The 17,070-nt window shown below is 41.5% G+C and overlaps 1 protein-coding gene across 1 annotated transcript in view; it reads right to left on the reverse strand.

Annotated features, from left to right (window-relative positions):
* LOC126481973 (adenylate cyclase type 2-like) overlaps window positions 1-17,070 on the reverse strand; it is a 515,598-nt gene that overhangs the window by 286,021 nt on the left and 212,507 nt on the right. The gene's annotated exons all lie outside the window — the stretch shown is intronic.

Raw genomic sequence — 17,070 nt, forward strand, 5'->3', positions numbered from 1 at the left:
GAGATTAATGCTTGGAAAGAGAGAGTCGGAAATACAATGAGGTGACAAAAGTCATGGGATAGCGATATGCACATATACAGATGGCGGTAGTATCGCGTACATAAGGTATAAAGGGCAGTGCATTGACGGAGCTGTTATTTGTACGCTGGTGAATCATGTGACAAGGTTTCCGACGTGAGTATGCCCACACGGCGGGAATTAACTGACTTTGGACACCGACTGGTGGTTGGAGCTAAACGCATGGCTCATTCCATTTCGGAAATCGTTAGCATCAATAGTGTGCCGAGAATACCAAATTTCAAGAATTACTTCTCACCACGGACAACACAGTGGCTGACGGCCTTCTCTTAACGACCAAGTGCAGCGGCGTTTGAGTAGAGTTGTCAGTGATAAGAGACAAGCAACACTGCGGAAAATAACCACAGAAATCAATGTGGGACGTACGATGAACGTATGCGTTAAGACAATGGGGCGAAATTTGGCGTTAATGGGTTATGGCAGAAGAGACGGACGGGAGCGCCTTTCCTTTCAGCAGAACATCGCCTGCAGCGCCTCTTCTGTGCTCGTGACCATAACAGTTGGACCCTAGACGACTGGAAAACCGTGGCCTGGTCAGATGTGTCCCGACTTCAGTTCGTAAGTGCTGGTGGTAGGGTTCGACTATGGCACAGACCCCACGAGACCATGGACTGGTTGATTGATTTAAGGGAGGGGACCAAACAGCGAGGTCATCGGTCCCATCGGATTAGGGTAGGACGGGGAAGGACGCCTGCCGTGCCCTTTCAGAGGAACTATTCCTGCATTTTTTTGAAGCAATTTAGGGAAATCACGGAAAACCTAAATCAGGATGACCGGACGCGGGTTTCAACTATAGTCCTCCCGAATGCGAGTCGAGTGTGTTAACCACTGCGCCACCTCTCGCTCGGTACCCAAGTAGCCAACAAGGCACTGTGCAAAATGGTGGTGACTCCATAATGGTGTGGTCTTTGTTTACGTCGAATAGACTGGGTCCTATGGTCCAACTGAACCAGTCATTGGCTGGAAATGGCTATGTTCGGCTACTTAGACCATTTGCAGCCATTCATGGACTTCATGTTCCCAAACAGCGACGGAATTTTACTGGGTGACAATGCACTATGTCACCTGGCTGCAGAGGCTCGTCGTTGGTTTTGGACAATTCGAGTGAATGATTTGATCACCCATTCTCAGCCGAACCAATGCATGCATCAAGTCCACTGTGGGGTAGGGAGTCGGGAGACGGGATGCAATGCCACACTGTTAATTGATCTCATACTGTGAAATTCTCTGTAAATCTGACTCGATTTTGTAGTTACCCCCACAACACTACATCCTCTCTTAACCCCTGAAGGGCGAACAGACTGGCTCAAATGGTTCAAATGGCTCTGAGCACTATGGGACTTAACATCTCAGGTCATCAGTCCCCTAGAACTTAGAACTACTTAAACCTAACTAACCTACGGACATAATACACATCCATGCCCGAGGCAGAATTCGAACCTGCGACCGTAGCGGTCGCGCGGTTCCAGACTGAAGCGCCTAGAACCGCTCTGCCACATCGGCCGGCGAACAGACTGGTTGGGGATGATGTGACCTAGAAGTTACCTTAAGAGAACACGGAAATTCTTTGTGCGCAGCAGAACTCCCCTTCGTTCACTATCCGCATTGTATTTAATTGCTTACACAGCTTAACATTTCAGGTGTGACTTTCTCAGTATATTCGTTACATCTCTCAGTAATAAAGGAAACGTAGACGACTTCGTCATCTAAGGGAAAATGTCATGTCACAAAAATTTGTGAAGGGGGACTGTAAAAGAGGATACTTACTTACTTTGGTATTCGCATTTAATGAAGACATCCACAGTTTTTCCTTAGTAACTACTCATCAGTAATCAAGACAATTAAATCATTCGTTATCTGAAGGAAGGAAACATTTTTGATAAAATTATTATGGCGATTAATATCCTTTGTTATTTAACAAAGAATTTCGACTTTAATACTGAATTGCTAAACAGGTTCCAGCGTTAGGAAATTGCGATAAGACATGCCGCTGGTTTAGCTCTTATTTACGTAGTAGGAAACGAAAAGTTGCTTTAGAATGTGAGATAACAGGAAATGTACTTGCAGCTAACTGGGACACTTAATCTCAGGTTTCCACCCACGAATCAATTATCTTCCTAATTTACGTCAGTGACACCATATTGAATGTACCTCGTAAATGTTGATACCTTTTTTTTTATTTGCAAGTGATAGAAGTATAATCCAAACGTAATCAGAGAAGAAGTTGAAAAGTAAAGCAATTAATAACTTTCTAATCCCCCTGCAAATGATTTAAGTTCCAGCAAAAACTATATAATAATTGCGATCTAACCTAATGAACCGCAACTCGACGAAGAGTGGAGTATGGAGCATCAGATACAACATCCTGCTCCTTAGCGAACTCAACGTAGGCCCATAAGTCGTACCTCGTTTCATAAACGCATGTTGTGCTACCTCTAGCACACCAAGTTTCCTCGCTGAACGATGATGCATGAGTAGCAGAGAAGAGTACTCGAAGGTTATCTCCCTGGCTACTGAGGTAACAACGTCTGATGGTCTCTCAAGAATATCGAAAGTGTTGCCATGTGCCTTACTTCCACACAAAAAAGTCTTATCAGTTATATTATAAAAAACGAATGACGAGTGCAGACCTCTAAGTTAGTTTTCATATGTTATGCAGGGTGCCTAGGGTAGAATGACGAATATTCATGGATATGACAGGAAGGTACATTCTAAGCAAAAAGTCTAGTAAACATGGGATCTAAAATGCATACATTAAGAACTACGAGCACTTCTTCATCTTCGACTGCATGAAACAAATTTATTCTATTGCGAGCTTTTTGCTTTCCGTATTTTGGGAGATGGTAGTGTGGCACAAAACAACAACAAAAATGTCCACTAAACATAGGCTCTAAAGTGCGTACCTTATGAACTAAGAACACTTGTTCATCTTCGTTGCTGTGAAATAAATATCGTCTACAGAACAAGTGATCCTAGCTCTAAAGGACTGCATTTCAGAACACAGTTCACTAGACTCCTCCCAAAATATGGAAATGAAAGAGCTTGCAGTAGAAGAGATTTGTTTCACATTATCAAAGATGGAGAAGTCGTCATGTCTCTTAAGGCCTGCATTTTAGAACCCATGTTTAGAAAAATTTTTGCTTCGAATGATTATTCCGTCGTATCCCTGAGTACTGTCGACTTGTCCCGGGACACCCTTTATACTTGCCAGATTATGTGAAACAACGTAACGAAATAGGGCAATGAAGGAATACTTAATGCAAGACTTGTGGCTCAAGAATAATACCATTATAAGTGGCCTGTTTATATGTTTGTATGTTGGCAGCGCTTTAGATTTCATTAATATCACTGACAGCGCCAGAGACTCTGTATCTGTTCGGGCCCGCAGTTAGAAGTTAATATGAGTGATGGAGTTTGGTAGTTAATGGTTAGCAGTGATGGAGGTTAGAAGCATTGTTAGCGCGAGCGGACAATCTGGACGTGCGTCCGTCATGGAAATTTAATTTGGTTGGACGTGGATTGTAAAATGTGGGTATTGGAATTATTGACGATTACATAATTTTTCGAACTGGATGTTACATGATTAAGGTAAAATCAGCTAAATACATTGTTTTCTCTGGAATAAAATCTTTCCTTTGCTAACTACATGCCTATTAGTAGTTAGAGACTACAGTAGTTAGAATCTTTTTATTTGGCTGGCTGTATACTTGCTGTCATGAAGATTTTCGTGTCATGAAGATTTTCTGTGAGGTAAGTGACTTATGAAATGTATGGGTTGTTGTTAGGATTTCTTCTAATTCAGGGCCATTCTTTTGTGTTAATTAATAGTCAGATTGCGTTATCCTAGAATGTTGTGGCTAATAAATGAATAAGTTTTAGCTGTATTTGTCAGGAATTATTCTGTAGGTCAGAAAAGAAATGATAAAAAAAATAGCAAAGAGACAGCACGTTCAGTTTCACTCAGTAGTTTCAGAATTAAATTAAGAAGTTTCACCATTAGCACTCATTACTGGTGGATTGTGCCTTCCTCTCAAACTAAAGGTTTGCAAAGGTACAACTGTCAATAATAATGGCTTTTAGTAATGCCTCGTAATCTATTTTTATTAGAAAATAAAGTTGAAGAAGCAGTTACAAGAACGGGATTTACATTACAAAACTAGAATTCAACCGGAAAACATATTAGGACGTCAAGAAGCGTGACAAGTTCCAGTTACACTTGACGCACAAGTGGTCTGAAGTACTGTGGATTTGAAAGCGAACGCAAGAAAGACGCACCTGCAACAAAATAATTGAACCGAGTGTATCTATTATAGCAAACCCAACATTCATACTAACCTTGTGCAGCTCTGTTGAAATATATAACATCACTTTGTGCACTGAAGTCCTTGCAGAATTATAAAACATGAAAAGTCGCGCCAATTTTGGTCAAAAACGACGTTTCGGACCTGAAGATGGCTGAATAATTTTCAGTCGAAGTATCGTGGCAAGAACACGACGTCATCCGGCGACAGTCACGAAACTTCTTGGAATATTGATTACACAGGGAAACGTCAAGACTGACATAAATGTGTAGTCACATAAGGTAGATCGACTATAGTTTCTTGAAATTCAAACAATAAACGCTATATTTCGTGTGGTTTACGATAGTTATCAATTACCGGACAGGGGTGCGATATTACATTGTAACATATCATTTACAGATCGGAGAGTAATCCACGAACTGTCTAGGATTTTGTCAAGAAAACTGTACGTAATCTCCTGCCATTCTTTCCTCGAAGCTCGACTTTTTAATGGGGCTAACTGGTAATGTAATGCTCTGAAGCAGATCTTCTTTCTTAGTGCTCAGGTCACTGGTATTAGTAAGAATGAAAAAGTGTTAGAGACAAGCTGAAGGCCGGCCGGAGTGGCCGAGCGGCTCTAGGCGCTACAGTCTGGAACCGCGCGACCACTACGGTCGCAGGTTCGAATCCTGCCTCGGGCATGGATGTGTCAGATGTCCTTAGGTTAGTTAGGTTTAAGTAGTTCTAAGTTGTAGGGGACTTATGACCTCAGCAGTCAAGTCCCATAGTGCTCAGAGCCATTTCTTGACAAGCCGAAGAAATTTGGAAATTTGTGGTAAGTTCTATGGGACCAAACTGCTGAGGTCATCGGTCCCTAGGCTTACACACTAATTAATCTAACTAACTTACGCTAATGACAACACACACACCCATGCCCGAGGGAGGACTCGAACCTCCGACGGGGGCAGCCGCGCGAACCGTGGCAAGACGCCTCAGACCACGAGGCTACAAGTTGAAACTTTGACGGTCTGTTCAAAAATGGCTCTGAGCACTATGGGACTTAACTTCTGAGGTCATCAGTCCCCTAGAACTTAGAACTACTTAAACCTAACTAACCATGGACATCACACACATCCATGCCCGAGGCAGGATTCGAACCTGCGACCGTAGCGGTCGCGCGGTTCCACACTGAAGCGCCTAGAACCGCTCGGCCACTCCGGCCGGCTGACGGTCTGTAACTGGTTTCGACCGACTCAATTGGAAAAGCTTTGCTTGTGAGAAGCCGATGTCCAGTTCCAGATACTGGTCCAGTGCACAGTTTTAATTTACCACAAATATACGGTCCACACATATTAATGCGACCACCTGTCAAAAGCCCGAATAATCACGTTTTGCAGCGCGCACGTGCAGGAAAAGTATCAGTGAGGTTCTGGAAGGTACCAACAGGGATGTGGGGCCATGTCGACTCGAGTGCCGTGGCCAGCTGCGCTAGGTTTCTCGGTCGGGGATCCATGGCGCGAACAGCACGATCGAGGTTGTCCTACAGAGTCTCGATTGCGTTTAAATCCGGAACGGGGGGTGGGGGGTTGGTAGCCTGGGGAGTACGGTAAACGCAACATAGTGCTCTCCGAACTACCCACGAACACTGAAAGCTGTGTGACGTTACATTGCCCCGCTGGTAGATGCCATCGTGCTGAGGAAAAACAAGCTGCATGTAGGGGTGGATATGGTCCCCGAGGATAGTTGCATACTTGTGTTGGCCCATTGTGCCTTCCAGAATGGGCAGATCACCAGAGAATGGCACGAAAACATTTCCCAGAGCATAACGCTCCCTCCTCCCGCCTGGACCCTTCCGACGATTGTTCCAAAGCCGTAGATGCCAACGGCCATCTGTTCGATAGAGTATAAAACGTGATTAATCTGAAAAGGCCTCCACCTGCCGCCACGCAGTGCGGTACTGGCGTGCAAGTACCAGCTTTCTTCACCGATGAACAGTAGTGCGTGAACCAGGCGCCTGCTGCGAGGGCCCATACGCAGCAACGTTCGCTGAACGGTCGTTGAGGAGACGCTGCTGGTAGCCCCTTGGTTCATATGAGAGGATAGTTGCTGAACAGTTCCGCGTCTATTCGCCCGTATACATCTCCTCAGCGGTCGTTCACCCCTATCATCCACGGTCCGTGGTGCAACACAGTTGCCTCGGTGCCAGTTTTGGATAGCGACACTTTGCCATGTACGGCATACTTCAACTACAGCACCATGCGAATAGCTTACAAACATTAGTTGTTCCGGAAACGCTTCCACCCTTGACCCGAAAGCCAATAATCATGCCCTCTTGGACGTCAGATAAATCACTGGGTTGCCGCCTGTAATGGTACTTGAACTACGTAACCATTACGGCACCTCAACTCAACCTCTCGATACCAGCAATGTTCTACTATGTTTCTGTAAAGTAGTTAACATATTTCTGAGACAACATTCAGATTTGATTTGATTAATATAGAGGTACTTTGATACATCGATATGTTTATATTGCAATGATATTATTCTTATGTGTATTCTTTCTTTTGTCACTATGATCTTTGACGTACTTGTAACTCTGATTTTTGGGCGCGTATGCGATTATTAGTTAGTTAGAGAGTCGGACCTTGAAAAAGTCATGTCTTGGACGTCATGTTGGAAAGACGCATAATGTAGTCAGCTTATAAAATGTGAACTTTAACAGTGAGGAAGATGTTTTCAAGTATGTTTTGTATTGTGAAGTGATGTTTTGTGTGTTACATGATATAGCAACAAAAGCAATAAAAAGGAAGTGTAACTTAAATTTGGAGTGCTGATTGTTTTTTTACATCACCATTGTGCTAACCTTCTAAGGTTTAATCTTCAAGAATGGTTTGTGAAACACATCTACAAAACTTTTGAATAGAGCAGAATAAAACCTAGGCCTCTTTGCATCCGAGCTTGGAATCATCACCACCTAGATTTTCGACGATTGAGCCATGATTTTACAGCGAGACCAGCGTGGGAAACACGAAAAGATGAGTGCCTAGTTTATTCATTATTACATGAAATGACTTTATTAACTGTGCTCTAATGACACCTGCCACATAATAACTTTGTTGTTGCCCGAAAATGCAGTATTTAGCAGCGTGAGCAACACCACAATCATTATTAAATTTTGACCTTTGTTGTGGTAGGGTTCTTAGACGCCTTACGACAACGACTGCACTGTTTTGCGAATCATCCCGAGACGTTTTATATGCCCTACGCTGTTAGTCCTGCCACCTGCCATCTGTGAGTGATTACTGATCGCTGGCGTCGAACATAGGCGGTGGTCACTTTAATGTGATTGGACCGTCTGTTTCACTCATTGTATTTTCGTCCAAAGGGTAAGAAAGATCAACTCATTTTATTCATTTACATTTTATTTGTGTTCATTTCATGGGTCCCCAACGATTCACTCTTTTCTTACTTTTAAAGAGAACTTAGTTACCTGCCCGTGATACGATGCACATAATTGTAGTCTGTTTAAATTGTAACGGATTCTGCTTTCTAAAATTGTCAACTTCGTCGCATTAATACGTCATCAGTGTGACAAGTAGTCTGCATCTTATTAAGGTACGAAAGACGTGCCGCGACCGTAATAAGTGGCTGTAGACGTAAGTTACCGCTAATTGCCTGGAATGTATGCAGACTGGAACTGCTAATACGGCTTAAGGAGATCCCACATGGACAGCGTGTGGTATGCGTGCGAGGTGAGAAATGTTGTTAATGTACTGCCAACACACGATGCCCAAAGAAATATAGGGTAAGCTATTATTAATTGTCCCCAAGCAGCGAAAAGTTACACACGCCGGCCTAATAAATTCTAGTTTACTCTCTCACCTTGAGTAACAACATTTACAAGACGCGGCACAGAATCTGCGACGTAATACGGTGTAGGCCAAAGCTAGCATTCAAAACAGCTGGAAACCACGTTAGGATACATTTATATAAATCCATCATGATGGCCAGTGTTATTTTACAATTGTATCATTCCTCGTAATTAATAAAACTGTTGTAATTTTTTCTGAGATGCTGGAGGAGAGTAACAGAAAGTGCTGGGAGCAATCCTTGCTTCACTGAGTGAACATGATCTCCTGAAAACATTCACGAGACTTTAATGTTTACCTTTCCTTTCTGTCTACATCTTCATCTACATGGATACTCTGCAAATCACATTTAAGTGCCTGGCAAAGGGATCATCGAACCACCTTCACAATTCTCTATTATTCCAATCTCATATAGCGCGCGGAAAGAATGAACAGTTATATCTTTCCGTGCGACCTCTGATTTCCCTTATTTTATCGCGGTGATCGTTCCTCCCTATGTAGGTTGGTGTCAACAAAATATTTTCGCATTCGGAGGAGAAAGCTGGTGATTGGAATTTCGTGAGAAGGTTCCATCGCACCGAAAAACGCCTTTCTTGTAATGGTGTCCAGCCCAAATCCTGCATCATTTCTGTAATACTCTCTCCCATATTTCGCGATAACACAAAACGTGCTGCCTTTCTGACCTGAGAACTTCTGAAATACGCAATATAGTGACAAAAATCCTTACAGAATCCGCACCAACTTCGCAAGCAGGCTAAGACAGTTCTGATTACAAATTTCCTTTGGTGTTGTCCATGCTATTGCATGAAACAGCGTAAAACACGTCGAAACACATTATATGTGTCCCTTGGTAGTAGCTCAATATGTGTACACATTGCACCACTGCATACCCTTCCATTATGTTCGTCTAGCTTACAAGTGGTTTCGCAACAGCAATTCCACCTTAAATAAAAGTTCTAGACGCAGTGGTATCATTGATATCATGTTCTAAAGACTCATACTAAGCGAAGCGGTGACTCTCACTTCAGCTGAAAAAGTTCTGTTGTACCTTCTGTTCCATTATTCCCCGTTGGTTTTTGACACACTAAGTTTTCTCATGATGCTACTAGATACATTAGCTCTGGATACCAATAGCAGATTTGTGACTATAGTAAACGCAGTAATTAAGTAAGCACCGTTGATACTCGTCGGTTGTAACTATAAAAGGTCCGATCTTAAGGTAATCGATAACACCGAAACGATTGCAATTACACTCCTAGCCTACAGCCTACAGCAAAGGCAATAACGCAAGTGTGATATAAATAAGACGGGAAACAATCTAAGCAAATCAGTTTTTATACCAAAATTGTTGTGCCAGTCTCTTGTACAATAGTGGAAAGCATTCATTTCTTCTTCCCTTTTTGCCACTGTGCTGTGGCTAACATTTTTTTTTCGAGTGAGTAGTTTCTGTTTTATTTGGTTATGCGAATAAATGAAGTCAGCGAGGGGCTCAGTCTGGTGAACAAGGTGGACGTTCCAGCAATTCGTCCTTAAAATCTGAGTTTTCCCAGTGCCATGGCATCTTTGTAGGACGTTCAAAAATGGCTCTGAAGACTATGGGACTTAATATCTATGGTCATCAGTCCCCTAGAACTTAGAACTACTTAAACCTAACTAACCTAAGGACAGCACACAACACCCAGTCATCACGAGGCAGAGAAAATCCCTGACCCCGCCGGGAATCGAACCCGGGAACCCGGGCGTGGGAAGCGAGAACGCTACCGCACGACCACGAGCTGCGGACTTTGTAGGATGTTGGATTCTATTGAATATAGCGCTGTTCCCGGGTACTTTGTCGTATAGCTGGGTCAGAAGACTTGCAAAGTGTTGTTCAGTTGTCATTTTACTCTTCCCTACGTAATCAGTATTAAGCATCAGTTTCGGTTCGCAGGCTAGGGCACAGTGTTTCTTTCAGATGAAGTCTACTTGTCTTCATCTGATTCACGACGACTAGCTTCCACTCAGTGGCTTCCACTCCATTAAGAATTCTTCTGTGCAATGGTTTGAGTCCTCAAGATGAAACACATCGTTTGTTTTTAAAAATGACTGGGTTCCCTCTCAGGCATTTCACATTATTTGGCAGACGATGGAACATATTTGACACGGCTTAGTTCGCACCGTACTGAGCTCACGTCAGCCTTGAAGAAGAGTACTGAAGGTCATTTGCGAGAGTTGTATTTATGGACATTTTTATTTATTATGAAATATTACTGGTCTTTACAACAAATTTCAAAAAAGCCATACTCTGAAGCTGGACTGGTACAACTTTTTAAATTAACGTTTACAAGATAATTCATGATAAACTCCAATTTTTTGCATTGCTTTTGTGCAATGAAAATTTTCTTTCGGCTACTTAAGTTACATTAAATTATTACTTCACACGCCATTAGCGAATGCAGACATGTTAACATATGGAGTTGTTTGTCTCGTAGACATGCTACTATACGAATATTAGAATGTGTTGTCATCCAGGAGATGCGCAATCTGTTGTAAATTTTTTATTTATGTTAGGGAATGAAAACCCAGGAAGTTTAGATCGCACATGAAATCTTCCGTATTTGGATTGATTACTAGTTTCGGCTAACAATGTAGTCATCTTCAGATTCTAAGACATTCTTGATTAGCATTGGTACCATTATGGGTTCAGATATCGTTTGAATCTTTCTTAAAATAACAACATCCATAGCCGACATGATTAAAAACGGCTTTTCATCGTTCGTGGCCAGTGTAACTGAACGATGATCATGAAACAAAGGCGTTATGCCTTTACGAGTTAGTAACTGACACAATCAGTATTTAAATCATTTCGCAAAAGACATCATCATATATACGTTTCTGTGACATGGAACATGTGAATAGTATGGCAACTGATACCGAATATTGCGTTTCTTGATCGTTGTAATGGGCATGAACTGTGGCGAAATGGGAAGAAAGGAGGGGGGAGAACGCCTACAAGTAAATCATTTGAAATTTTTATCCACGCCACATGCAGTGGATGACATAAGCAGTCGTTAAACTCAGTGAAACAGATAAAACAGGTAAATACGTTTACCGGAGACCAGTGATTCTAACAGATGACGTTCCGTTCTTATTCATGGGACGTTTATCTTTCTTTCCACCACCCGCTGACTACCTCTTTGATCTTGCCGCAGTTTTCCACGTCATTTAGTTACAGCTTGGTATTGCCGTTTGACTCCTGATAACAAACGTAATTGTGAAAAGTCGCAACGTTAAGTCAGATGACTTATCACTCGGCACTTCTTGTAACTGGCACTGTGAAATTTTTTTATTCATTTTACGAATAGCAGCAGCGTCATACGTACTAAAAAAAGAGAATCGTGTTGCAAATAATGTCAAAATTATTGCAACTTTCTAACCTTCGATATGCTTCTTGCTAGAGCAGCATCGCTTTTGATAATCAGGAGGCGTGACGGGATACACCCCGATCGCCTGCAATATAGTGAGATTGTGTTTAGAGACTCACCCATCTGTATCCAGTTTCAGTTTTATATGACGATTTACTCTTCGTGTTGCACGCGATCAGCCAGAAGCTCCACAGGGTATGTAACTTCTGAGGGCAAGTTTAGCCCAGCACCCAGTATCATAAGATTATTCGAATTGTAGCTGTGCTCTTCAGTTACGATGGCTAGCACACTAAGAATCTATCTTTTACTGTGTACGATGCATTCCACTGTTTCTCTGTGAAGAAAACCTCGCAATTGGTTCCTTAGACTCCGAGATTGTTTGTGGTGAAGGATTCGCTCGGTTGAACGTCCAAGGAGAAGCCAAACATCTGTGACGTTGTTCAAGGATGCTCACAGGACATTACCTGAGGTGGTTTAGGGACATACAGGAAATCCCAAGTCAGGATAGATTGCCTCAGATTTGATTTCCGCTTGGTTACAGCCGTAATTTCTATCAGTCACTGTCACTCTCAATCGATCGTAAAACTTTTATACTGAAATAATCCAAGAGGAGCAAAACTTGGCAATCTCTTTTGCACCTATAAGCGTACGAATATTTTATGTTAAGAACATACATCTGGCTCGTAAAAAGACCTCCGTCATTTTTAAATCTATCCGTAACAATGGATAATATTATTATGCATTGTCCCACAAACAAATTAAAAATGATTATAATCTCACGGGGCCTTCGAAGTTTTCAGGGATGTTTCCCTATCTGTATAAGGCGATTGCTGTTAACGGAAATCAGTTCCCAAAAGTTCTCAATTTGGAGCTGATGTTGTTAAGCTATCTCTGTGCATCAAGTTAACGTGTAGCTACAGTACCTTACTTGGTATCAAGGCAAACGTATTATTCTGTGATGAATCGAAATTCTAAGTACACATCTTGACATCTTTAGGTAACTAATGTAACACTGTATAGATATATATGTATCTTGAGGATACTTCGGGCTTACGGTAACCATAGTTCAGTAAAAACTTCAGCATATCGTCTGAATAAGGTTTGGAAGTATCTGGTGTAGTCATCATAGTTCAGTATAGGTGATAAATGCATTACTCGCTAAAGACAAGCTTTAAAACCAGGATGATGAGCAGCAGGAGGCTGGTAGACAACTACGGCATTAAAGCTGTACTGGAGTTTCCAGGACAGATCATTTTGTAGTGTGGTGTTGATTTAGACTGTTGGACTGTTTCCACAACAGTGCTACGGAGAAATAACGCACCTTTATAACGCGAAAACGTTTGGAACAGAGTATGCAGTATTCCTCCGCGGAAATTACGAGGCCTTGCAGAAAAGTAATGCCTCCGAATTTTTTATGTGAAAACTGCTAAAGCCTTTTAAATAAAAACGTTATTAACATTCTCGATCAATATTGTTCATGTCTAGATATTTGCTTCTCATCATACTCACCCTAGCGATGAGCACATTTCTCCCAAATAGTTTGTTGATATCGTCACTGTAGAATGCTTTACTTTGTTGACTGAGCCACAATCTTACTTACTGCCGTCCCCGCTTCATCACTATGAAGTTCTTGGAGGTGATCTTTAAGTTTTGGAAACAGATAAAAATCGGATGGAGTCAGATCGGTACTGTGTGGAGGAGGATCTGTGACAGTGAACCCAAGGCGTCGGATTGCTGCACATGCCGCAGCTCTCATGTGTTGTCTGGCATTGTTGTGCCATTGGAGATGGAGCTACATATGTGGAAGAATTCTTCGAATTCGAAACTCAATTACGGCACGCTGTTTCTCAAGCACCGACATAGTTACGTTACACACCGCCCTGTTGGTTGTTACGTACTACAATCCGGAGCCCTCTAGCGGCAGAGATACCAGAAGAATCAAGTTATGGAATGTTAGTAATGTTGTCTTTATTTAAAAGGTTTAAATAGTTTTCACACAAGAAATTCGGAGGCATTACTTTCCAGCAGGCCCTCGTAATTTTCCATTGTGATGCCAGGAAGGGGGTTCGCCAAGAGAAACAGAGGCCAGATCCATTGAGAGAAAAGACACACCAATTGCAGACATTGGAAAGAAAGTAGGATAAAGGCAGAAAAAATTGATGAGTGTTATCGCAAAACCCGAAACTTCTCCTTGGCGTTTACGTCCGCTAAATTTTGGACGATCATTAATGTAAACTGTTCTCAACACGTACTCTAACTTAAACATCAAATAGCTTTACCAGGCTCGAGCCCATTGGAGATGGTCCTTACCTCCTACCGATGTATGAAATGACTTAACCAACCAGTTTAATCTACAGTTTAATATGGACTCTGAGCCATGATGCAGCTAACACATATACAAACCATCCCAAAAGGGGAAAAAAGCGATAAAATAGGGAACATATCCTAGGTCTGACTGATAATTCAGCTCAGTTTTGATTTTGTGAATCACTTCCTATCTATGATCCGCAGTCTTTTTAATATCCATTATGCGTAACAAGAAACAACACTTGTCCGTAATGCATGAATTGTGATTGCCTAATGTTATGAGAAACTATAAATTGAAGTTGGCATGACCCATAGAACATCTTCATCTCAATATAAAAACATGATTATTTCTGAACACTGAATTCACATCAGACTACAAAAAAAAAAAAAAAAAATAAAAATAAATGATGATGTAAAGGGAGAACAGAAATGTTGTTGATATCATTTGTAGCAATTTATCCTAGCCAATAAGTTATTTGGTAAACTATGAGCAATAGACAGTTTGTAGCAATTCATTAAATAAATTTTACCGTTGGAATAAAATAATTTGGTTACCACATCCGCACAGGAGATTGAGTCGTTAGAAATTTTCAGCTAAGATCTCGCGTGATTGTCCAGTTCGTTTGCTTGCACTGAATAGACTGTCATAGTCCTACAAAATTGTCAAAACTTGAAGAGAAAATATTTTGTAGTTTCTATAAAAATTGATTACTGTATCCAATTATTCAGATCTGTTATTCTCACAACACAGAGCAAGGTTGTCACACTGATAAATTCTTGATTCGTCATTAGGAGCAATAAAGTACGAACTCTCAACCGGAAAGCTCAATTTACGTTTTCCGTCGTATGTTTAATCACTCTCGCAGTAACAATTTCGATCTAGTTAATCAACATACGGTGAAGTCGTTCAGCAACTCTTGTCAACACCGTCACTTGTCCTGCTACATGTTCAAATAGTAACAAGTAGGCAATTTCCAAATGAAAGAGCTTCAACGCAGCTATGTCATCAATCGGTTTCATTTCCGTTTGATTGTAATGCGGCTCAGAACGATGAAGTATAAATTGACGTAAGAAAAAAGAATGTACTTACTGTGCTCTGACGACAGTAACCGGATACAACCACAGAAGAAGACACGTTTGACAATTCGACCATTCCTGCCGGCAGCTATATGGCACGTGCGTAACTAATTTTGTTTGCGGGTCACGTGCGTTACTTGGCACTTCTTACTGGATGCGGCCCTGTTTTCCTCTCCTACTTTGAATGTCTTGCAGCTATCGGCACGGTATGGTACGGTACGGGATATTCGTTTTGTTTTCGTTTCCAAAACCTCGTGTAACAGTTGCAGGCATCATCGAAGATATTAACCAGTTTCGTGCCCAATATCATCATATCTGACCAACGTAATATTACGTCCTCCATGGGTTAACCATTAGAGTATTGGTAGGGAAGAGCAGTTTCATTTCCAGAGCGTACGGGAAAAATGGCTCTAAGCACTATGGGACTTAACATCTGAGGTCATCAGTACCCTAGACTTAGAACCACTTAATCCTAACTAACCTAAGGACATCACACACATCCATGTCCGAGGCAGGATTCGAACCTGCGACCGGACTGAAGCGCTTAGAACCGCTCGGCGACAGGGCCGGCTTATCGGAAAACAGGGGTAAGGATGAACATGTACTATTTTCGTCGGCTCCTTGCGACTCAATATAAAGACTCTGCGCGATGTCTCATTAAAGGAGCTTGTAGGGTAGCATTAACTGGGACCAACCTGTCAGATAGGTGGTGTCAGTTCACAGATCCTCCTGTTGATTTTCGGCAGGGGTTGCGCATTTCGTCTCCCCACTGCAATTTTCGTCAGTCGTGGCAACCAGTTGTGGCTACATTTGAAGGACCAACAGAGAGAACAACTCGACCCTAGCTAGTCTCTAAGTATCTCTGTTTTCGCATCCCGGTAGTGCGGTGGTGTGTATTCTACTTATTACATTTCTGCGAAAAAGTTAACTGTTGGTGCACTGTTATGTTGCTAACTCAATTGCAGTGATTACTTTCGAATAGAAATGCTTCTGTCTCATTGCTTACAATAAAATTTGGCTAAAAAGCCGAAATGCTGTTTACCAACGTTTTCCAACAAACTTTTTTCTACTGACTGTTGCAAATGAGAGCACAAAACATACGTTAGTATGCATGGAACAGTTCCTCCCACAGGATTACCCACGCCATTCCTTGGCAGAAAACTGGCATGGTCGTAACGCAGATGGTTGTAGTAGATGCATCAATGCAGCAGATAAACTTCAAATTGGTTTCTCATTTACATTCAGTAGAGAGGTAGTGAATACTTTATATGTTGTATTCAAACTTGTTGTCATAATCTTTGCGTGAAATTAATCTATCATATTATGGTCTTCGTTTTCAATAGCAGGCTACCTTACAGAGAATCCACAAGCACCTGTTTACAACGCTTTATCTTGATCTATCTGCCGTCAGAGAAAATGAGCATTTCTTGGATACGAGGTCCGTTCGAAGAAAAGTCTTGAAAATGGTACGTTCCTTATCTCCGTAAAAGAAAAGATCTCGGCCACGCAGTTAGTACAGCATCGATTCTGGATCCACACGTAAGAATCAAAGACAACTAAATTTAGGATATGATGCAACAGCTAGTGGTATTAATGGAGGGCCACGTCAATATGGAAAAAATGATTGTGATTATGAAGAAAATTTTATTAACGGGGCTCAAACTTTATTCTGAAATATGTCTAGCTAAGTTAAGAAAACCTAACATTGTCAGTAATGAAAGAAAAACTATCTTGTCACAATTTATCACACTAAACAGATTTTAACCTTTACCAGTTGAGAGGGAGTAATGCCTTATGGAACTTACTCCTTGCTCAGAAAACCAGCTATGAATGAATTACGGAAATTCGTATTTGAAATCTGCATAATTTTAGGTCGAGTCTTATACTTGATTGTTGAAGTTATTAATAAATTGACTTTCTGCATTTTGCACTGTATTATTAAATTCTTAACCATGTTTAAGTCATTTTTCGTGGCATAAGCACTATGCATTTGTATTTCACCAGTTTTATCCTTCCAAGCGTCTTCTTTCCTCGAATTTCCTTGTTCCACCTGTC

The sequence above is a fragment of the Schistocerca serialis genome, chromosome 5 (genome assembly GCF_023864345.2).
Source record: "Schistocerca serialis cubense isolate TAMUIC-IGC-003099 chromosome 5, iqSchSeri2.2, whole genome shotgun sequence".
NCBI classification, from domain to species: domain Eukaryota; kingdom Metazoa; phylum Arthropoda; class Insecta; order Orthoptera; family Acrididae; genus Schistocerca; species Schistocerca serialis.